The sequence below is a fragment of the Brienomyrus brachyistius genome, unplaced genomic scaffold, assembly GCF_023856365.1.
Source record: "Brienomyrus brachyistius isolate T26 unplaced genomic scaffold, BBRACH_0.4 scaffold41, whole genome shotgun sequence".
NCBI lineage: Eukaryota > Metazoa > Chordata > Actinopteri > Osteoglossiformes > Mormyridae > Brienomyrus > Brienomyrus brachyistius.
In genome coordinates this window covers 718430-742284 of record NW_026042316.1, presented here as the reverse complement: position 1 = coordinate 742284, position 23855 = coordinate 718430, and the positions used below count along the sequence as shown (strand labels likewise).

Genomic DNA, 23855 nt, shown 5'->3' with positions numbered 1-23855 from the left:
ATACATCTGCCCTCTCCTGGTCTGGTGGAATATCATTGCTGTAGGCAGCACCGAGCGAAACCACCCGCATCCGCAGTAGAATGCAACATGAAAGCGCACGCGGAAAAGTGAAATATCACCTAGACTTTGCGGCACAGGAAACTAGCCGACTTGCACATGAAATTTAAATTTAACCAACACAGCACCCCACAACAATGTTCACTTTATTTAAAAGAAATGAACTAATTTACTCACTAGCAAGCGCAATAATGTACTTAAACGCAGGAAAGCGCACGCGGAAAAGTTAAATGTCAACTACACTTTGCGCATAAAATTTAAATATAATTAACATAGTAGCCCGGAACAAAATCACTTTATTTAAAAGCAATATACTGACTTTACTCATCAAACATATTTTAATATACATGCAAATTTGACAAATACTAAATAATAAGATAAATTATCCGATAAAATGGGAGCAGAATGGCAACCCACCTTATTGCAGAAAACAAGTGAAGCCGCGTCTTTCAAACCGGCAGCGTCCCACGTGCCGAGGAGTCAAATGTAATCAAGCAACACGGCCCACACAATTAAATAATAACATCATAATAATTATAGCTCTTTTATAATTATTCTATACATTATTCTATAATTAGATGAACAGACTTTTATAAGTTAAGTTGTACACCGAGAACAGTATACAACAGCATAAGCATATAACCCTTAAAGGTTTATTAATTAAAAATCACACATTCATCCTGCTTAACATAAAACAATGACTTAAAGAGACTTAATTGTGAAATGAACGCTACTGTCCGAGGGTATTTATCTCCACAAATTGCTATGGAACATAATGTCTTAAATACTCAGATTTTCAGAATGACAGAATCTTAACATTTTAAATTTTGTTTTGCGATACCGATACGTAGTGATATTGGTATGTGGAACAACGTTAAACTGTAGTAAGTCGCTCTGGCTAAGGGCGTCTGCCAAATCCTGTAAATGTAATGTAAAATGTAAATGTAGTTAGATTAAGTGCGTATTCACAATTTACCCGTTTGCCTTTTATCGTGACTGAGCACGATCCCCCACCCCAGCTGGTCTGCACTCCCCACATTGCAATTAACGATCCAGACCTCAGCGCTTTTGTTACCGTGGGACTTTGTTGCGTTGAAGAAAACATTAAAATGAAGTCTGAGGAATGTTACATGACACAGCTAAAATGCAAAAACTCTCTCTGGTGTAATTCACTGCATAAAACCAATAGTCTTAAGTGTGGTGCCTTCTTCATAACAATCCCTGACTTTTGTATTCGTGACCATGAGATACGGTGGCCTTTTCTTCCTTCATTTGACTAGTGTTCCTCCCTTTCCTCCCAGCCTTGGTTGGTGGTTCAGGCAGCATCACCTTCTTTTAATAGACCCAGGTGTATCCATCCATCCATTTTCCAAACCACTAATCATACTGGGTCGTGGGGGGTCCGGAGCCTATCCCAGAAGCAATGGGCACGAGGCAGGGAACAACCCAGGATGGGGGGCCAGCCCATTGCAGGGCACACTCACACACCATTCACTCACACATGCACACCTAGGGGCAATTTAGCAACTCCAATTAGCCTCAGCATGTTTTTGGACTGTGGGGGGGAAACCGGAGTACCCGGAGAAAACCCCACGACGATATGGAGAGAACATGCAAACTCCACACACATGTGATCCAGGCAGAGACTCGAACCTGGGTCACCCAGGTGTCATTTATTTTGAAATTCGGTTCAAGTGCAGAAAATGTTCTAGCAGAAGTCTTGGACAATCTCTGAATTACACAGAAATCTGACTTCTTCTGAAGCTGTGAGAAATTGTTCTTCTGTAATTGTTGCATTGATATTTGTTGATGTGCGTGTGCCCTCCTTGAGCAGTAAAGGGGAGATCACATGCAGAGCTGATTTTCTGTAGTTTCTTAGTCTAAATAAAAATAAAATATTCTCTTCATATAGGCTGGACATTTCTAGAAAAGAGCCAATTAGTTATTTCTAGAAAAATATATGGAGCCAATGAAAGGACCTGACGTCATAGTAGCACAGTTCACTGTCCGTGGTGCTGAATTCTCTACTTGTTGGGCTGGCGCTGAACAAATAGGATAACCAGCCACCGTGTCCGTGTGCCTCCACTGATTGGCCCCCTGACATATAATTATTTTTAACACTGAAGGGGAGAAAGATCATACAGGAAATTAGTTAACAGTAATTAGCAATCACTTATAGTTCTCATTTATAATGATGTAAATTTAAAAAAATAATATATATATATATATATATATATATATATATATATATATATATATATATATATATATATAATCATTAAAAACAAAATATAATCCTGATTTAATGTATCCCTTCTGCTCTTAAAAAAGCACAATATGTCTGAAAGACAAATATGTCTATTACTCTACATGTTTTAATAATTTTGTTAATATTACCTAATTTGCTTATCTTTTTTTCTGTAATCACTCTGCATTAAAGCAATTTTTAAAACTAGCTGTGAAATTGATGATTCTGTTGTTATTCTGACTGTTGTTGCCCTGGTGCCTTAGGATACGTCTGTCTAAACATAAGTGAGGGGATGGATGCATTATTCTATGGAGGCCTCTGAAGAGAATAAATGATCCCAATATTATATTGAGAGAGATGGTTAAATCAGAGCTGGATAAGATTTTAACAACTCTGAGCTATTAGTTAAGTTCTTCCCAAACGAGCTTGATGGGCCGAATGGGCTCCTCTAATTTGTAAATTTCTTATGTTCTAAGATATACACTACTGTGCAAAAGTCTTAGGCAGTCCAAAGAAATGTTTAAAGCTGTTTATCTGGGTAGCAAGTGTACTTTGGCTTAGAACAAATAACACAATTTAACATTAGAACGTGTAAATTAAGAGGAACACAATAAAAACTAGTAATAATTTCTTCTCTTTTCTAAAAAGATACTGATATCTAGTCGGATGGCTAGATGAACACCGCTTCAGTTCCCAAACTTCTCCTCAGGGGCACCTCAGCCGTTCCATGATTTTGACAGATTGACTAGCTGTATGAGGTGTGCTAGTGGCCAAGTCAAAAAATACATGGCTGCACTGGACGGTCGCTACAAATACTAGGATGATGTTAGCAGAGATTCTGAAATGGCTAAGCTGAGACACTTTGACAGGCATAATATCATAGTTTTACACCAACACGAGGACAATCTAAACATCGTTTTCTTTGCCTGCCTAAGATTTTTGCACAGTGCTGTACATGGAAGTCTCAATTCAACCCTATCCTTTCCTAAGTGCCATACTTCTGTTGAAAAAAGAAAATTACAGATTGGAAACCTTTTAATAAAGAAACTGTGATAGAAAATTCTTGATTATGCTAATCAGTAATCAATAATGGAATGTAGATGATTATGCAAAATGCATTACCTAATCAGTAATTAACAATTGAGTTTACAATGTGTTGTTGATTTACACATAGTGGTTGAAACAATGTAATTTACTTGTCATTAATTGAATGTATCAAACAAGAATGCAAATCTGCTTAAGTAAGAAATTTCTATTTTCTATAGAGGAACTAACATGTTTGCCATATATTGCTTGATCAGCAAGAGGCCCAGGTCAAAGCAAAGGCATGACCTGAGAAGTAAGCTGTTGCAGAAGATATTATAAAATGAATGCATGGTATTGGATAACATAAAATGTAGAAAAAGAGAACAACGAGTCCTAGAATAATATAGCAAAAGGAAAAGTCCCAAATAGATAGACTTGTTCTAAGCTGATAGGTGGACCTTGAAAACGTAGAAGAAACTGGTATCTCCAAATGGCCAAACTTTCTTTGAACTGCCTGGACCTTGAAAGGCAGAAGTAACTGGAACGTCCAAAAATCCGATTTGTCCTTGATTTGTCAGATGACTGTCGCATTTTAGGCCATAAAAGATGTATGCATTTGTTGCTCGGGGAGCAGAACACAAGACGCATGCTTGCTGAGTGTCTGTTCCCTGTGAGCTCATCAAATAATAAAGTTCTGTCAAACACTTAAACATCGGACTTCGAGAAATTTCTTCCACAAAACACTCTGTTCTCGTTAACAATTTTTCAGTTATAAATTCCATATTATACACTTTCTTTCCTCTTTCTTTCCATTGTACTGTCGTGGGTGGCTGGGGTTTTAGCCAGGAGATCGTTATCATCCTCCTGGCAATTACAAGAAGAACTCTCTGTAATACAACCTTATTTTCATGCACTATATTCTGTGGCATAATTCCTAGTATGAAACGAGCTGGTTCAAGTGGTAATTTTATGTTCAAACATTTTTTTTATCTCTTCCTGTATATTTTGCCAGTACTCTGACAGTTTTGGACAATCCCAAAAAATGTGGGTGTGGTCTCCTACCAGGTCACAACCCCTCCAATAAACCCCTGATTAGAGGTGTTGCCAAACGTAGAGGTGAGAAGGGGAGTCTTAAAGTATCTCATCTTAACTTTCCAATCAAATTCCCTCCATGTAGGACTGTTTGTTATTCTGTGTCCTTCTTGACATGAATGAGTCCAATCTTCATCGTTAATGATAGTATTCATCTCTAGTTCCCATTTCTCTTTATTAACACTGTTGACTCTTTTTGTAATATTTTATAAATATATGATATAATGTTCTTTTAACCAATCCTTTAATTGTTAATATAAACAATATATTTGTTGACTGTAGGTATCTAAAACAGTTGGGCACTGGGAGGCCACATTTGTTTCTAAGATGTTCGAAGGACATTAGATCTCCTCCATTACACAACTGATCCAACTGGTTAAACCCTTTTCTCCCCATGTCTTAAACCCTGTATCTAATTTAGATGGTAGAAAATCAACATCATGTGCAATTTTTATTTTTGATGAAGGGCGTCCCAGCCTCTCTCTCACTTTTCAGAGTGTTTCCTATCCAAATGTTATTGATTTTATTTACTTTCCATGTATCTTGATTAAAAATAATTGCTATGTGTCACGCTGGCTCTCCGGGGTTAAAGCGGGCGAGCAGGCGAGCGGGCAGGAAACAAGCGAGGTAGCCAGAACTCAGGGAAAATGGGGGATTTATTTAAGGGAACTGGGGAAGGAGACATCAGACACTGACTAACATCAATGACAGACAAGGGGTTAATGCAAAACAGGGACTTAAATACACGGAACAAGGCAGCAGGAAACAAGACACGACTGGGCACAATCAGGGAATCACACGTGGGTAATTAGGGGGCGTGGCACACACGAGGAGCCGACGGAGCGGGCGTCACACTATGTCCAGCGGCAAATTTGGGCAGATTGTTCCGTTCCCACCCACTGACCCTCCCTGTCCTGGGTAATCCATACCACTACTGATATAAGTTGGGCTGCCAAGTAATAATTTTTTAAATTAGGTAAGTCCAGACCCTCATTCTCTTTTGGGTTTAATAGTCTTTTCAGTTCAATCCTGGGTCTTTTGTTTTGCCAGGTAAATTTGGATAACCATTTATTGAGCGTTTTGAATGTGGATATAGGGACCCCTATGGGCAGGGACTGGAACATAAAGAGAAGCCTAGGTAGTATGTGTCATGATCCGGCTCGTCGGCTCCTCGTGTGCCCCCTGATTACCCGCGTGTGCTTCCCTGATTGTTTCCAGCCTTGTCTGATTACTTTGCTTAGTCTTGTCCTGTTTTAAGTCCTGGTCTTGCCAGTTACCCTTGTCTGTCATTGTGGATTGTTGTTAGTCCCTGTCAAATTTTCCCGAAACCTCGTCCACTTAATAAATCCCCTTTATTCCCCGTACCTTGCCTGCCTTGCCAGTTTCCGGCACGATCGCCGCTACAGATATTTCCTGATCGTGACAGTATGTTCATTCTAATGCTCTCCACTCTACCCAATAAGGATAGAGGGAGGATTTCCCATCTTTGGAGATAATTCTTTATTTCACATAGTAATTTACCATAATTAGTCTTGTATAAGTATGATATACCAGGATCCCTAGGTATCTAAAGCCATAACTGTGGAATCGAAACTTAATATTTGAGAGCTTTAATGCAAAAACATTCTCTGTAGTATAAGTGTGGGTAGGTTACTGTAAAATTTGGACGAATCTTAAACTTAAAGCAACAGTAAGGTGTAGCGATCAGGGAGTTCAGTATAGGACTAAACATGCAAGGGAAGAAGTAGATAATTAGTGAAACTTTTGACTGGACTGGAGATCTGAGGAGTCATCTAAAGATATATGACACAGCAGATATTTTTGTCTGCTTTTCAGATGGTTGACGTGACATATTTTCCGACGTGCGCTCTCTGTCCGCTGGTGGGAGTGTGCTCACCTGTCTGCATCGGGGCGGAAGTCCGCCATGCGCAATACAGAGAGCAGAGGAGAATAGTAAATGAGCGACCGTGTAGAGACAAAAATGACAAGCTTTTGTGTAAATAAGATAAATAGCATGAGGCTATTTAGTTTGTTTAAGAAAAGGACAACGTATAGACTTATTCTATAGGAAAAGTAACCTTAAGAACATAAGAAATTTACAAACGAGAGGAAGCCATCCGGCCCATCAAGCACTTTTGGGGAAAACGTACCTAACAGCTCAGAGTTGGTAAAATCTTATCTAGCTCTGATTTAAAGAAACCCAGGGTTTTAGCTTGCGCTACACTAGTAGGAAGACTATCCCATACTCTAACTACACGCTGTGTAAAGAAGTGCTTCCTCAAATTCGGTTTAAAATGTTCTCCCGCTAAATTCCACTTGTGGCCACGAGTTCTAGTATGTCATGTCACCGCCATCCAGACCTGTTAGAATCTTATATACCTGGATCATGCCCCAACTTAGTCTCCTTTGCTCGAGGCTAAACAGATTCAGCTCAACTAACCTGTCCTCATAAGACATTCCTCTAAGACCAGGAATCATTCTCGTAGCCCTACGTTGCAACTTTTCCAAGGCAGCAATGTCCTTCTTAAGGTATGGTGACCAAACATGCACAAAATATTCTAGGTGGGGTCTTACCAGGGAATTATATAATCGTAGCATCACTTCCTTTGACTTAAACTCCACACACCTAGAGTTGTAACCCAACATTCTATTTAACTTTTTTATTGCTTCCCCACACTGGCGAGAGTGGGACATGGAAGCATCAACATACACACTGAGATCTTTCTCATAATCAGCTACCTTTATTTCAGTGGAACCCGTAAAATATCTGTACTGTATATTTCTGCTATATTTCTGGATGTGGCAGTGTGTGAGGAGATGGAGACTCTGATAAAGTATCATAAGGCTAATAAGAACACAGCAAGGCGTAACAAGAAAAGGAGTGAGCAACTGGAGGTTCTGAGGTTATGGCAAAGGGAGAGGCCTGGAGAAAAGAGCAGAAAGTGATGAGAGAGTGATGAGTGAGAATCAGGCAGGAGTCAAAGGTGAAACAGAGCAGGAGGAGTTACGACTTCCTCTGTATCAGGGACTGTATCTGTTAGTAGAAGGGCCACCTCTGATATTTAAGGGCCACTTTCCAGTAATAGAGGGCAAGATAAAGTTCAGAGGGGAAGAAACAGAAGGATGAAGAAAGTTGTTTATATGGGTACAGGGAAGTGAGCGACCTGCGGCGGCAGACCGTGAAGGAAGGACTGCGAAGGAGTGATATAATAATAGAAGGCCAGGCATGTGGGATTAAGAAAAAAGGGGGTGATATAAAGGTGGGGTACAGAGCAAGTGGTAGGGCTGCAGAAGGGCTGATGCATCTGATGGACAGCCCTAACTCCCCATGTAGAGGATGGAGTCAGTTTCAGGAGAAGGAGATAGAAACGGATAGTGAGGAAGGAGTAGAGGAGGATAATGCAGATCATAGAACAGTGGGAAGCAGGAGGGCTGTGAGACCCCCGATAGGGACACTCTGATGCTCCCCCTGGTGGTGAAAGGAGCACAGACACAGTATGTGCCATGGGCAGAACAGTCCTGGCAGACGGAGCTTGAAAATGGATGAAAGTATTTGAGGAGGAAACTATGGGACGGCTCTTGGTGATGGGGGATATAAAAGCGGTTCAGGCTTGTGTCCTGGGGGTAGACGGAATGGAGAGAATGCTGGCAGTGGTGACAGGGACTCCGTGATTGAGTGTGGCTGAAATGAAGGTGGAGCCCGTAAAGGAGGGGGAGAGCCCAGCTGCCTATCTGCAAGCCCAAGAAAAGCGGTGGAGCAGTGAGGCAGAGCAGGACCTACAGGATTTGGTGTTCAGCGGTCTGTACCGGAGGGCTCTGCAGGACACGCTCCCGAAGCCAGTGAGAAGCAGGCTAAGGCAAGTGGTGGGACTTATTACTATTCCTGAGGAGCAGCTGATCCACGCTATTGACTTGTACAGAGAGGAGGAGGACTCTGCTGAAGAGCATGAGAGGGAGCTGACGAAGAAATTGAGTCAGTCACTGCCAAAAAAACAAGGCCACTAATTGGCCTCCGGTCCCTAATTAGAACAGAGTGAGTAGATACAATGGATGGGGGTTTCCTCAGAGGGCACCCATTTACTCACAAATTTGATGATCCTAGACCCCTGGGAGACTGGGAAACAGGCTGATTCAGCTGGTGTGCTGGAGCTGTGATCAGCCTGGACACACCTGTCCAACCTGCATGTTCCAGAATCTTCTTTAGTAGATGTTCAGATAGGGGCCAAAAATGTAAATATGTCTAAACTAACATCAGAGCATATCCCAGTGAATTTGTTAGGCAGAGATGCTGTGTGTCAGCTGCAGATAGACATAAAATGTACGAAGGGGGAGTAGAGGTACTCAGTGGACAGTTCACCCTTCTGCAACAAAGGTTGTTGTCCAGCAGGGATAGTATAGCTTATACGGATTAGAAGAAGTTATTGGAAAGGTTTGGGAAATCTTAGAACAGTGGAGACCATTTATACAGGAACAATATAGCAATGTGCTAAATTGGAAATAGGATAAATACAGTTGTTAGTGGCAATGGGAGATTTCAGTGATCCTGGAGTGAGGGATGAGTGGGACCGGATGACAGATCCGCTGCCTGGCCGAGAGAAAGACGGGATGCGCATGACGGCAGACTGGATAATATTAGGCCCTGAGGGAGTAGCCATTCAGATATGGAGGACGAGAGTAGTGGGAGAATGGTACAACACACCAGAGGAGGACCCCCCCTTAGCAGTGGCTTTTAATCAGCCCATGCTGGATCTGGGAGAAATGATGGGGCGAGCAAAGCAGGTGGTTTGGGTGCCGACAGAACATGAAGGAGTGCAGGCAGCGGCAGGAGAGAAGCTGGTAAGGAGTCAGTCGAGTGCAGAGAGTGTAGGAGATTTCAGAGGTTTGTGGTTGTGGAGCATAATAGGAGTGCAGTGTGAAGGGAAATAAAGGACAGAGGAATGTTGGCAGGAGATGGAAGTGCCTGAGGAGGTGTGGTTCCGCTTTGGAACCCCGCCCCTCCCATCTGTGGTCAACCTTCCCCTTCTCAGTCTCTTATTTCTGGCCAGACGCGAGATCTTCGTGGTTTATGCAGCATGCAAGCGTTTTTCCCCTCCTTGTGTTCCTGTCTTCCTGTGTACCGATCTCTGCTTCACCTCCTTGGCTCCGAGTCATGCCTGGCGCGCTTACTGCCATCTACGATCAGCCGACCTGGATTACCGACATCGTCTGCCGTTTCAGCCCTCTGACAGCCGACGCCGGATGGATGGATGGATTCGAGCTTGTATTTGAAATAGAAACATCGCAGCGGTTCTCAGGCAACAGCTGGACATATTTATTTTTCAGCTTGGAGTTGTCTGGCTTTAAACGATTACATTGAAGCAGAGGTACTTGTTTTTGGTAAAAGCAAGAAATATAAGTTTTGTGTGTCTGTACTCTGGTCTTTACTCCCTGCACACATTGATGGCACGGAAGGACAGTCACTGCAGTCACCTATTCTCACAGACTGACTTTCTCCTTTAAGTGCTGATAATGCAGAAGAAGATGGATCATTGGCTTGCTTGCTTAATAACCACAAGCACCCATATTGCAGAATGAATGAGACTGAAGTGGATGGAAGGCCACATCATTCTGTCTGCAGTGAAAGAAATAATAGGAGTTGGAATTGATTATGATTATGGAGAAAATGGCTGGCTATGGTGAGAAAGCTGTGGAAATTTGTGCCAATTCACATCGGTGAGGGCATAAAGGGTAATTTCTTTCAGTATGGGACGAATTCACATATTTGTGCGAGGAAGGTAACAAAAGTTCACTAAAGTACACTATATTAAATTTGAATGTCTTTAATTAAAATGTTATGTACAGTATAACACTGCACCTTTTAACACTTTGCATGTCTGGCAGTGAAGGTCACATTCAGTTTGCTGAATGTATTCTCTGTCTTAAATGGTCGGTCTATTTTTCCTTCTGCTGGATGATGTACCCAATTTTCTAATAAACAAAGAGTATAATGAACAAGTTGATGTTCTGTGTGTCTGATACCTGTACGTGTTTGGCAAAGCAGTATATAGTTACTGCCTACATTTTTGGCTGTGCATGTGTGATTTTGATGGGAATATTATATTTTTATATCTGTGTGTAGATTTTTTTCAGCAATAATTGAGTTTATCCTTCTGTACAGTATTTAAGGTTTTGGTAATTCATGATTTATTTGTATTTGTGCAGTGTGCAGTTACCAGGTTATAAATAAACAAATAAATAAATGTGACATCAGAAGAGATGTACAATCACAGTAAAATGTGTGAAAGTAATGGAATGTGAAAATTGTTTGTGCGTATAAGTCTCCACATGTATAAAACGGTTGTATACCATAAGGAAAAGGAGCAATGGATGAATTACATAAAGTGCTTACTGTCCAAAACGAAAATGAGTCATGTTTGGCGTAACATAAATATTCAGAATTCAAGAATCATATGTCTTTGGAATCAAGAGAACTATCAGCCAACTTCACCAAGTCACCATATGGATGCAAAATCAAAGATTTCTGCCTGGCACTAAGCATGTATTCCTCTGTCACGTCACCGGTGGGAAGTAGGACCCAAATGCAAGCTGTAGGGCAGAATCCCCTTCGTGGGGAGTTTTATTGACCACCAGGTTTGGGCACAGAGACGCAAACAGACAAGGACAACTGGAGAAGATAGGACTGGGCACTTTACCAGACTAAGGAATGGGAAAACACAAGGAAGCTGATAGTGACTGACAGAAGGGGAGGAACATGGGGTGAGACTAATAGACACCAAGCGTGGCTCATCAGGGAGGAGAACTGGAGGGTAAGGTTGACTAAATGGGCAAGACATGACAGTAAACGCCCCCCTCCCAATCCTGTGCCCTCCGGGTACAAGGGCATCATTAAGGGGACACACAGACCAGGGCAAAACCAAGGACAACAGGGGAGACTAACCCCCAGGACACAACTCATGACAGGCCAGGTAATCCAACAGGGATGCTGACTATGGACCAAAAGACAGACAGTGGGTGTCAGTGTGTAAGTGGGAACAAAGGACACAGTAGAAGGAGACAAAAGGGAGGGATTGGGCATCAAAAGGACCAAAGACGACACAGGGACAGACAAGGCAGGACACAACCAGACAAGACAGGCAAGCAACGGAACCAGTGCAACAATAATATGGCCAGGAGAGGGGAACCTAAAGCGGGAAGCAAGAGTGACTGGAGTGGGGGCTGGAACAGTGAAATCAGGCTAAGAGGTGAAACCAGGGAGAGCCACGGGGAAGCAAGACTACAGACCAAAGACTGAGGTATTAGGAGGGGCAAGACACTAGGTAGCATGGGAGGTAAAGTGAACAGTTCAGGGCCTCTGATGGGCTCCGGGGTGCCGCAGAAGGGTCACGGCCAGGGGGGCCTTTGGAGTCCTGTCTGGGTCTGTAGAAGCTCCACTCGTCTGTGGCAGCCGAGGGAAGAACAGCATCGGTAGACGGCGAGGGGTTGGCAGAGTCGGAGGGTGTCGAGGGGCAGGCAGGACATGAACTGGACCAAACCAGGGACCCTGCAAAACAAAAACACAGGCCAGTACCAGCGCCATGAGGAGACCGGAGGTGGTTCCTTTTGGGAACCATTGGATGGGATAACCTGAAAGACCATCTTGGACCAAGCCTGGATCAGGAGGCAGGTCTGGGTAGCATAACCTCGTTTTTTCCTCCTGGACCTCAGCCCACGACTGGATTTCCGTTGCCCCTGCCGTTGTCGCGGCGATAGCCTCCTCGGCTGGGGAAACTTTGGCCACGGGGCTGACACCACGGAGTGGGACTCAGGGCAAGACCTGGAGGCTCCCACTCCATGTCCTCCGGGGGAATGTCCTCCAGGTCAGCCCCCTCTGGGCTGGCATTGTCCGGAGAGTCTGATGACAGGCTGGTGATGCCTTAATCCAGGCTGGCTGTGCCTTAATCCATACTAAATGTAATTAAACATAATGAAATTTAAAAGAATAAAATGGTAATTAGAGGAAAATTTAACGTGTAAGTTTTAAAAAATGGGCTTTTCCTTTTATCCAGATGTCTGCAAGCGCTGTGACTCTGTGATGAATGGTGACGTATGAGATCCTGAGACTGGGCGACGCTTCCAAGGATGGGTGGCAGGTGGCATTTCCCAGGAATTACAGGCTGGAGATGCATGAGGAGCTCTCCTGGAGGGAAGACAGAAAGAGAAGAAGGGAACAAGCAGAGGCTGTGGGGAGAAAAAGACTGCAGAACCAGTTAAAGTTGTACAGCTGGATGGTACAAATGCCCTCAAGTCTTGGTCCACGAGGGTTCCTGTTTTTAATTTACAAAAAAACAATAAATTAATTTAAAATAAATCTTAAGGCTTATCATTTACATCTGTCTAGTAGTTAAAACACATACAATCGATTAACTTACCTGGTGATTTTGGAACTTCCGACTCCAAAGCAAAATAATACAGATTACAAGTAAATGCATCATTCTACTTGGGGAAAAGGGATAAATTAAATAAAGGGTTAACTTTGGAATCTAAATCAAAAACAGCAATATCATATCAAGGGTCTTCAATACCTTTTTCCTGTGTCTGCTCCCTTTACATGTAGATACTGATATAAACACGTACCTATAAAATATATTATGTTTAGTTTATAAGCTTATTTCATTATAACAAACAAGCACAATCCATAAGTGCACTAGGCCTAACACATGGTTCAGAAGCCTCCTACCCCACCTTACACCAGCCACATGGACACCATCTGTCCAACTGGGCAACCTCAGCGTCTTGTGCCTCCTGAAACGCCACCTCAGTTTCTTCTTCTTCCTCACATCCTTCTTCCTGAATGGTTTCCAGCCATGATCTGCCTCCTTGTGACACAATAGATCCCAAAGCATTCCCTCTACTTTTCTCTCCTTCTCCCTTAACCTCCTCCACATTCACTCCTACCTCACATCCATTCTCCTCACCTCCATTTACCATATGCATTACATTCATACCAGCCTCCGCCCCCTCCATCTCACCATTGGACGCCCCTTTCTGATACCTCCACATTTTCCCAAGTAGCCCTTCCCAATCCCTCCTTATCCCCCCCCAACCTGGACAGTGGGGGTGTCGCTCGTGAGCACTCCTCCACACTGTCTCCCCAGTCGATCACCTTGTCACACAGGTTCCAGGCATCCCAGTACTGGGTGTTGATCCAGGCAACCGCTGTCTGAATTTGCTTTCTGAGGAGTAAATGATAGATAGTTAACCAACTATTTACAGTGATAATTAAATGAATAAAGACCAGACAGATCTTCAACCATAAAAAAACAGTTGCTATAATTATTATAATCATGGGAGTAAATTTCATTTAACAGTAGGGGGGGACAATAAATATAACATTTCTCATAAGCAATTTTTGAAGGGGACACAAATAATACAGTCAAATTGTACTTATGAAGATTTGTCCTCACAGTGAAAAACATTACTTCTGTCATTACTATTGTAGCAGGGAGACTGTGTCATTATGCTTATTTTCAAAGTTTTTCTCAGGTTAAATGACAAAGCAGATTTTTCTTCAAAACTATTTATTGCATTTTTTGTTATGTTGTTTACGGTCAAGCCATCAACATACAATAAAATTTAAACATGACTATTATTGTGAAAAAGATATCACATAAGTAATGTTTTGCATCAAAATCAACAATTAAATAACCAATTTACAGTAACTGTTCTATGCAAAAAAAAAAAAACATCTGCAATTTAAAGCAAACTTACATTAATGAATGGACACTAAACAAAAGTACCAAATGTGTTTTTCCTGGTATCACTGGGCCCCACAAACTCCTGGCATATGTTGTTTATGTTAAAGTTGTCCAGCTCATCTTTCTGCATATTCAGACTAACAGACTGTTAAGTCCATCGTGGCCCATAGTAGCCCTTAGCCACGTCTTTAGTCTGCGCAATGCACTGAAGCTCCTCTCAGCTTCACATGAGGACACTGGAACCACCAACAAAATTCTGACAAGGACCTCAATCTGGTTAAACAAGCCTGAAGGGCCAGTGCTTTGGACAGGATCTTAGTCCGTATTCAATAAGCCTTTAGGTGAAAGGAGGTGTAAGAATGAGGATCTTTCCCCTTTTTAAGCATGAGAAATATTAGCTTGGGCAAGAGGTTCAGGTTGTTGAACATGTCCAATAGGAGAGAGGACAACTGGGGCCATAACTTTTTATAGAACTCTGAAGGAAAGCCATCGGGTCTGGGACATTAACCACTTTGCGAAGCAGCCGCCATGGTGGTCAGTTCAGTTACAGTGAGAGTGATAGTGACATCTAAATCATTCACAGCCACACATTCCTATGAAGGAATGGCTAAATCCCTAAAGAAACTATTGAACTCTAGACAACAAGTGAGAGGAGAAAAGCTTGAATGCATTATTCATTTCTAGAGGATTTGCTCGTAATAATGAGACCTTGTTTGCATCAGTAGTTCAGCAGTATGTTGAGACACTAGAAATTCATATTCTGCTTGTATCGTTAGATGCTCCTTATAAACATCAGCAGATGGGGAGAAACATATCAATTGTCAAGATCTGCTTCACGCTGTGTTAAATATGCCATCTTCTCCTTCCACAGCTCTCTATCATTGCTTACATATCAGATAATCTGCCCACTAGTATCGGTCTGCAAGGTTTCCAGCGATATGGAAACAAATACATCTGGAGATTTATTTAAAGAAAGAAAATTGGCAATTTGTTGTGAAATAAAATCAACAACGAAAGCAACTGAGTGTTGAACCGTCAAGGACACCATGTTCTAACAAAATTTTCGAGGAGACTGGAGCATGATCTGAGAAAGCTATTTTATCATAGCTACTCAGATATTGAGCAAGAAGTCTCTTATCAACTGCTCTTATCGACAATAGATAAACTATAGTGAGATGTTGGATATTTAAGTTATTTAATTTGTATGTTGATATTTTTTGCAGTCTGATTGAAAGATAATTCATTGCAGCTCTGAAGATAATTCTAAAGGTTCTAAACAAAAATAAATAAAAGACATTCCTTCCTTTGTTAAAAGGTTCTAAACAAACTGAAAACAACCCATTTGTTGTTACAATCGTCCTTAGTAATTGCTCATCCTGAATATAATTGTTAAAATAAAAGCAATACAAGTCTTTATTCCACTTTGTCATTTTTAAAATTGAAATACTGTCAAACAGAGATTCTAACTATGAACAAAAAACATATAATTTTAAATTTGAATTAAGCATATTTGCAAAAAAAATGTACTGTATATGAAGAATCGTTTTGGAATCGGATCGTGGATCCCAGAATCGTAATTGGATCGGATCGCAAAGTACCTAAAGATTCCCACCCCTAAGTGACAGTCACATAATGTTGGTGGGCTTGAGAGGTCTGGTGTGCTGTACATTTTTCAGTGGCTTTCTTCCAATTTCTAAAGCCTGTACTAACGAAAGCGGCATCAGGTCTATGACCTAAAGAGGACTGGTTTGAAACACCTTTGCTGAAGTAAAAACATAACACCCCTTACACTGATGGACTGTAATTTAGCCATGGAAAGTCTTGATACGATTTCTCTTGAAATGTCAATGACTTCTTTGAAAACATTTGTTTTTCGATACACTGGGGAGGTAGTTGTGCAGGCACTGAGATCTAAACTAAAAACTGTGCTCCCTGTGCTGCTGCTGGCAATATCATCTCTTTGTTCTGCTGTCTCCGGCTCCCTCCCTGGTTCTGAATCTGCCCCTTCCTCTACTCTCACTGTCTCAGAACAGACTGACTCCTAAAGCAGAAATAATGCAGGAAAAGATGTTTTCCATACTCATAATACTCAACTTGTTTACATTACACTTGTTAAATTGACAGATCATACTGTAAATTGGTGAGCCTGTGATGTTCATCTACTGAACAGCCACAACTCAGAAAACATTAAAGAAATTGTTCATCCAAAAAAAAATTCTGTCCTTATCCCTTCAATAAAAGCACAACACACTTACCTGACACTGTACATCTGAATGACCCTGCTCTACCTGTCCCTCAATAATTTCTGTCTCCTTTGCCTGCGATTGATATTGTGACATTAGTAGTCATAAGTACCCATTCTTAAAGCCAAATTGCCATAATATGTGAACTTTTCGTTTCGTTACTTGGCGTTTAGGTGCACTGAAAAATGTTCCTATGTCCATTTTCCTTTTCTCTGTCATTTTACCTAGTCTATGACACTGCAAGGCAAGGCGAGTTTATGCTGTAGCACATTTCATACACAATGGTAATTCAAAGTGCTTTACACAAAGAAAGTAAAACTAACATAAAATAATCACAACAATAAAAACAAGGAATTAAAAAAAGTTTCAATTTGTATTTAAAATGAATTAAGACACTTAAGAACAGAATAGAAACTGATTATACAAAAAAATACAGTGGGGTCAGTTTGGACGTAGCACAGTGCTCATTTAGTAAATGCACAGCTAAACAATATGCTAACTGTGGCCGTTAATGTTAAGTTAATATTATGCCAGGTCGTCACAAATAAAACAATGCATTGGAAACTGCTTTGGCGCGTTAGTTGCAGTGCACTATGGAACAAGTTATTGTAAACAAGCGAACGTTAACTACACAAGTAATATTTTAGTCGCTAATATATCAAATTCATGGGAAATTACATCGGTAATCAGCTTTTTTGCCGAAACTAATTTATGAATGAGTATGCATTAACTACATTAAAGATAATCTCTTTATTTAAAGTGAATAAAATACCCTACTTACTGGAATTCAACGTTAATAGATCCGCAGCCACACACCTGACTCGTGTGTGTAGAGTAGGTGAGATGAACTGAGAAAGCAGGCAGCGGGCCAAACCACTGTGAGGAATGGGGGGGGACGCAACTGTTTCTAAATGCATTATTTGGGTTTGTTTTATTTTCTACTTACACAATTATTTTAGGTATACGTATATATATTTTTCATAATAGAGAGTGCATTTTTTTAAATAATTTATTGGGGGGGGGACAACTCTCGGATGGGGGTGGGGGGGCATGTTCCCTCCGTCCCCTCCGCGATTTACGCCCATGATTATAATGAGTAATTGTGGGGTTTATTGCTTCCGTAGGATAAGCGGTTTGGAAAGTGGATGGATGGATGGATTATAATGAATAATTGTGGGGTTTATTGCTTTCAGGATAGGCTCCGGACACCCCGAGACCCAGTAAGATAAGCGGTTTGGAAAATGGAAATTGTGGGGTTTACAGAAAAAAAAAACTGTGCTGGCGATTATAACTAACATGGAATAGGAAACAACAGCGCTCCACAAGTGAAAACCCAGATGAATGCTACTGAGAACTGTGTTAACACTGATGAAACTAAGAGTATTTTTTAAATTCTGTGCAACATTGTTTTTTTAAAAATGCAATAGTCAGCTTGAAGCATTTACCTTATTACGAAAGCAATGCCCCAAATTACTTAAACATTTTAGGTAAACATTTTACCATCCATTACCGTAAGGGTTCCCAGCCCCCGGGCAGTGTACCGGTACAGTCCGCGCTCAGTGCTCAGGGGGGGGGGGGGCGGGCTGTGCCTACCGTCCTGTTTATTACGGGTTCGCGCCGTATTAAAAAGAAAACTGTCTGTATTGTTTAGTGCCGGATTTCCGTTCGCATAGCCAATCTCCCACCATTCCGCATATTTTATCGTGGACACCCCGGCAAATTACACCGCCGTTTTAGGGATCAGTGACATTTTTTGAAGTTTGGGAAGATTTTACTAACCAAATAGCTGTCTATCATCATCACTTCGATATAAGAGCACCCCCAATAAAAATAAAGACCACAAGTTTTAATGACATTAAAAACATGCAATAATTTTATCGACATGTACTACATTAGTATAGTATAAAAGAGTAAATAATCAAAGTAGCATAATATAATTTGAAGAATAAAAGGAAATTTTGGAGAGCTAACAAACTGCTCAATTGAGCGCCATTTTCATTCGTAGAGTTTGCTGTGCTGCAAACGGTAAAGAATATTTACGTTGTTTCTATGGAAACTACTCCCACTGTCCGCTTAACATTAATGTAATAGTACGTACGTTGAAATTGGCTAATGAGTTGTATTACGCTACGTGCGTATTACGTCATAACTCTTGCGTAACGTCCATTTAACCGGGGAATGTCGAAGACGTGCTATGTAGTTCAGATGTAGAAAGTTCTACGTTTCTTTTAAATGTTAAAGAAAGTTTCATAAAAACAAATTGTATAGCGAATGTTCAGTACAATAGGAAGCGTTATTTTATTCAAGCAAATGGAGCTGAGGCATAATATTTAAAGGAATGTTATTCAAAGGTAATAAGCTTCCACCACACTGCAGCTTAAATACACGCGTAATGAGGCAAAATACCGCTTTCTTAAATTAATTACATGATACGTGAATGTCCTGCTTTGTCTTCCAATAAGATAAGCTCGGTGGCTATAAAAACTCATACATTTAGCTGATACAAATTAATTTTGTCCTTTGGAAAAAAAAGTAGCTGATTTTTGGCTTGTTGAGGCTTCTACATATGACAAACCACAAGATGGCACTGCCTGAGCAGGCTTTTAGAAATGTACTGGAGTGCCACTAGCAGGCAAGCAAGTTACTTTGCAAGTTCTAGAGCACAGCAATGGTGTTTGACATTCTGTTAGCTATATACGCAGGGATGGATATAACTGGTAAGCAAGTACGCATTCACCTTTAAAAGCGATATGTGCAGCAATCGGTTGTTGTAACAGTGTGAATTCGTACGTACTTTATGTGCATTTGCGGCGATATGACAAGAAATTACCGTGCATTTTAACCTTTAATTTTCCTTACTTCTTTATATTACGTTTTCTCTGCTTTATTTCAGTCAGTCTAACATATTGCGCCACAGCCTTCAACCCAAATTTTCATAGCAGACTTCAGTTAGGAGTACGCCTTAGTAATGATTAACCTGGGACTCACCAGGGAGGTGTAGGGGGATACTATTGTAAATTGCTTAGTTTTAACTATAACAGCCTTAATAATCCTATCAAACACTGTGAAATACTGCAATACCTTTATCACTGAAGGGCTCGTATGATGTTCTTTCAAGAAACTCATTTTAAACCATCAGACGACAGGTGTGGATGGGCAGATCACATCTATCATTCTACAGTCTTTCTGCTGTAGAGCAAGGGACGTAGCAATATTGTTGCATACATCTATTCCCTTTGTTCTTTGCATATCTGATGTGGATTCCCGATCCAAATGGGAGATCTGTCATAATTACTAGTTTATTGTTCATTACACCTGTACTATTGGTTAACGCATGTGCTCCTAATTGCGATGATATTTTCTTTAAGCGTCTGTTCTCACTGGTACCTGATACCTCTAAATATCACCTTATCTTGGGGAGTGATTTAAATTGTCGCTTTAATCCAAAATTAGATCATCCATCCCCCAAGATAGCTCTGCCTTCAAAATCTGTCGAAATGATAAATTCTTTTACCAAAGAATTTAATGTGTCAGGTGTTTTCACAATTCTTTAATCCCACTCGAAAAGAGTATAGTTTTTTTCTCTCAGATTCATCACACGTTTACCCAAATTGACTATTTCTTAGTTGATAAGACTTCTTGCTCAATATCTAAGTAGCTATGATAAAATAGCTTTCTCAGATCATGCTCCAGTCTCCTCGAAAATTTTGTTAGAACATGGTGTCCTTGACGGTTCAACACTCAGTTGCTTTCTTTGTTGATTTTATTTCACAACAAATTGCCAATTTTCTTTCTTTAAATAAATCTCCAGATGTATTTGTTTCCATATCGCTGGAAACCTTGCAGACTGATACCAGTGGGCAGATTATCTGATATGTAAGCAATAATAGAGAGCTGTGGAAGGAGAAGATGGCATATTTAACACAGCGTGAAGCAGATCTTGACAATTGATATGTTTCTCCCCATCTGCTGATGTTTATAAGGAGCACCTAACGATACAAGCAGAGTATGAATTTCTAGTGTCTCAACATACTGCTGAACTACTGATGCAAACAAGGTCTCATTATTACGAGCAAATCCTCTAGAAATGAATAATGCATTCAAGCTTTTCTCCTCTCACTTGTTGTCTAGAGTTCAATAGTTTCTTTAGGGATTTAGCCATTCCTTCATAGGAATGTGTGGCTGTGAATGATTTAGATGTCACTATCACTGTAACTGAACTGACCACCATGGCGGCTGCTTCGCAAAGTGGTTAATGTCCCAGACCCGATGGCTTTCCTTCAGAGTTCTATAAAAAGTTATGGCCCCAGTTGTCCTCTCTCCTATTGGACATGTTCAACAACCTGAACCTCTTGCCCAAGCTAATATTTCTCATGCTAAAAAAGGGGAAAGATCCTCATTCTTACACCTCCTTTCACCTAAAGGCTTATTGAATACGGACTAAGATCCTGTCCAAAGCACTGGCCCTTCAGGCTTGTTTGACCAGATTGAGGTCCTTGTCAGAATTTTGTTGGTGGTTCCAGTGTCCTCATGTGAAGCTGAGAGGAGCTTCAGTGCATTGCGCAGACTAAAAACATGGCTAAGGGCTACTATGGGTCAAGACAGACTTCACAGTCTATTAGTCTGCAATATGCAGAAAGACGAGCTGGACAACTTTAACATAAACAACATATGGTAAGAGTGTGGGGCCCAGTGATACCAGGAAAAACACATTTGGTACTTTTGTTTAGTGTCTATTCATTAATGTAAGTTTGCTTTAAATTGCAGATGTTTTTTTTGTTGCATAGAACAGTTACTGTAAATTGATTATTTAATTGTTGATTTTGATACAAAACATTACTTTTTTTATATCTTTTTCACAATAATAGTCATGTTTAAATTTTATTGAATGTTGATGGCTTGACCGTAAACAACATAACAAAAAATGCAATAAATAGTTTTGAAGAAAAATCTGCTTTGTCACTGAACCTGAGAAAAACTTTGAAAATAAGCATAATGACACAGTCTCCATGCTACAATAATAATGACAGAAGTAAAGTTTACGCCCATGATTATAATAATTATAGCAACTGTATTTTCTGTATGGTTGAAGATCTGTCTGGTCTTTATTCATTTAATTATCACTGTAAATATCTGGTTAACTATCTATCATTTACTCCTCAGAAAGCAAATTCAGACAGCGGTTGCCTGGATCAACACCCAGTACTGGGATGCCTGGAACCTGTGTGACAAGGTGATCGACTGGGGAGACAGTGTGGAGGAGTGCTCACGAGCGACACCCCCACTGTCCAGGTTGGGGGGGATAAGGAGGGATTGGGAAGGGCTACTTGGGAAAATGTGGAGGTATCAGAAAGGGGCCTCCAATGGTGAGATGGAGGGGGCGGAGGCTGGTATGAATGGAATGCATATGGTAAATGGAGGTGAGGAGAATGGATGTGAGGTAGGAGTGAATGTGGAGGAGGTTAAGGGAGAAGGAGAGAAAAGTAGAGGGAATGCTTTGGGATCTATTGTGTCACAAGGAGGCAGATCATGGCTGGAAACCATTCAGGAAGAAGGATGTGAGGAAGAAGAAGAAACTGAGGTGGCGTTTCAGGAGGCACAAGACGCTGAGGTTGCCCAGTTGGACAGATGGTGTCCATGTGGCTGGTGTAAGGTGGGGTAGGAGGCTTCTGAACCATGTGTTAGGCCTAGTGCACTTATGGATTGTGCTTGTTTGTTGTAATGAAATAAGCTTATAAACTAAACATAATATATTTTATAGGTACGTGTTTATATCAGTGTAAAAAGGGAAGGGGTTTCTCTATGACTTGGGTTGGTAGTAGCATTTGGGGGGTCAAGGAGTCAGATGTTAGTGGTTTATGGTAGTGTATTGTGTGTTGAAGTTTATTGAATTGGCGGACTACACATCCCATCATCCCCTGCGCACCACAAAATAATAGTCCATGCTTAGTGTGCTGTTTGGTTTATTTCTTTCTTTATTCAAGGCAATAACTTAGAGCTGTGAGGTACCCACTGTTCTAGTTTTATCCATCGGCCATGGTAAAGGGAGAACTTGGGTAAATCAGCAGAAGTCTCTCACCAACTTCCACCCCGGTTGCTGTTTCCTCTGGTCCCTCGGCATATGGGTTCCCTGCGGAAGCGCGCGCCGTCTGGGGAAGGTTCCCTTATAGCCCAGGGTGGAACAGGGGAAGGTGAAGGTTTGGCACAAAGGGGGGGGGGGGGAATAGGTGAGAAAGGTTGTTTGTTCTTGCTTTTGTTGTGTGAGGTGGGATGTTCTGTGTGAAAGAGCAGGGGACGGTAATGCTTAAGGGCCAGCTATTATGATGTGTTCCATGTTAAATGTATGTGTTGTAATGTATGTTGTTAGTACATGAAACTCCAACTGGTTTCCCCTTGTCGTTGGGCTGTCCCAATTAGTTTAATGGGAAGCCGTATATAAGGGCAGGGGATTAGAGTAAAAAGGGTGGTTGGTGGTCTTTCTTTTGGTCTAATTGTTGTTTGTTTTTTATTTATTTATTTATTTTTGTTGTTTTTGTCATGCTGTGGCCTGTGTGGATTATGGGCATGTCAAGGCCAAGAGAGAGGGGTAACAGCTTGAGGTGAGGCTGGAAAGGCCCCATGAAATAAAGCTACCTTTGTTCTGAGGCCTACTGCGTTTGTGCCTGGTTTCTCCCCACTCGCATGCGGGGTTGTTTGCATTCCCTCAACTCAATAAGGCAGGGCCTGTCCAGCTCTTGCCTTTTTCACATTCAGTATCTACATGTAAAGGGAGCAGACACAGGAAAAAGGTATTGAAGACCCTTGATATGATATTGCTGTTTTTGTTTTAGATTCCAAAGTTAACCCTTTAATTTATCCCTTTTCCCCAAGTAGAACGCTGCATTTACTTTACATTTTGCTTTGGAGTCGGAAGTTCCAAAATCACCAGGTAAGTTAATCGATTGTATGTGTTTTAACTACTAGAAAGATGTTAATGATAAGCCTTAAGATTTATTAAAAATGTATTGTTTTTTTGTAAATTAAAAACGGGTACCCTCGTGGACCAAGACTTGAGGGCATTTGTACAATCCACCTGTACAACTTTAACTGGTTCTGCAGCCTTTTTCTCCCCACAGCCTCTGCTTGTTCCCTTCTTCTCTTTCTGTCTTCCCTCCAGGAGAGCTCCTCAGGCATCTCCTGCCTGTAATTCCTGGGAAATGCCACCTGCCACCCATCCTTGGAAGCGTCGCCCATTCTCAGGATCTCATGCGTCACCATTCATCACAGTCACAGCGCTTGCAGACATCTGGATAAAAGGAAAAGCCCATTTTTTTAAAACTTACACGTTAAATTTTCCTCTAATTACCATTTTATTCTTTTAAATTTCATTATGTTTAATTACATTTAGTATGGATTAAGGCACAGCCAGCCTGGATTAAGGCATCACCAGCCTGGCATCAGACTCTCCGGACAATG

At 41.1% G+C, this 23855-nt stretch overlaps 1 long non-coding RNA gene across 1 annotated transcript; it reads right to left on the bottom strand.

The window, feature by feature from the left end:
• Nucleotides 1-13588: 13588 nt before the first annotated feature.
• Nucleotides 13589-17232, bottom strand: LOC125722750 (uncharacterized). The gene is made up of 3 exons (XR_007386572.1): nucleotides 17182-17232; nucleotides 16413-16475; nucleotides 13589-13635 (listed from the first exon to the last, which is right to left on the bottom strand). It is a non-coding gene; the product is annotated as an uncharacterized LOC125722750 (long non-coding RNA).
• Between the last annotated feature and the right edge of the window lie 6623 nt (nucleotides 17233-23855).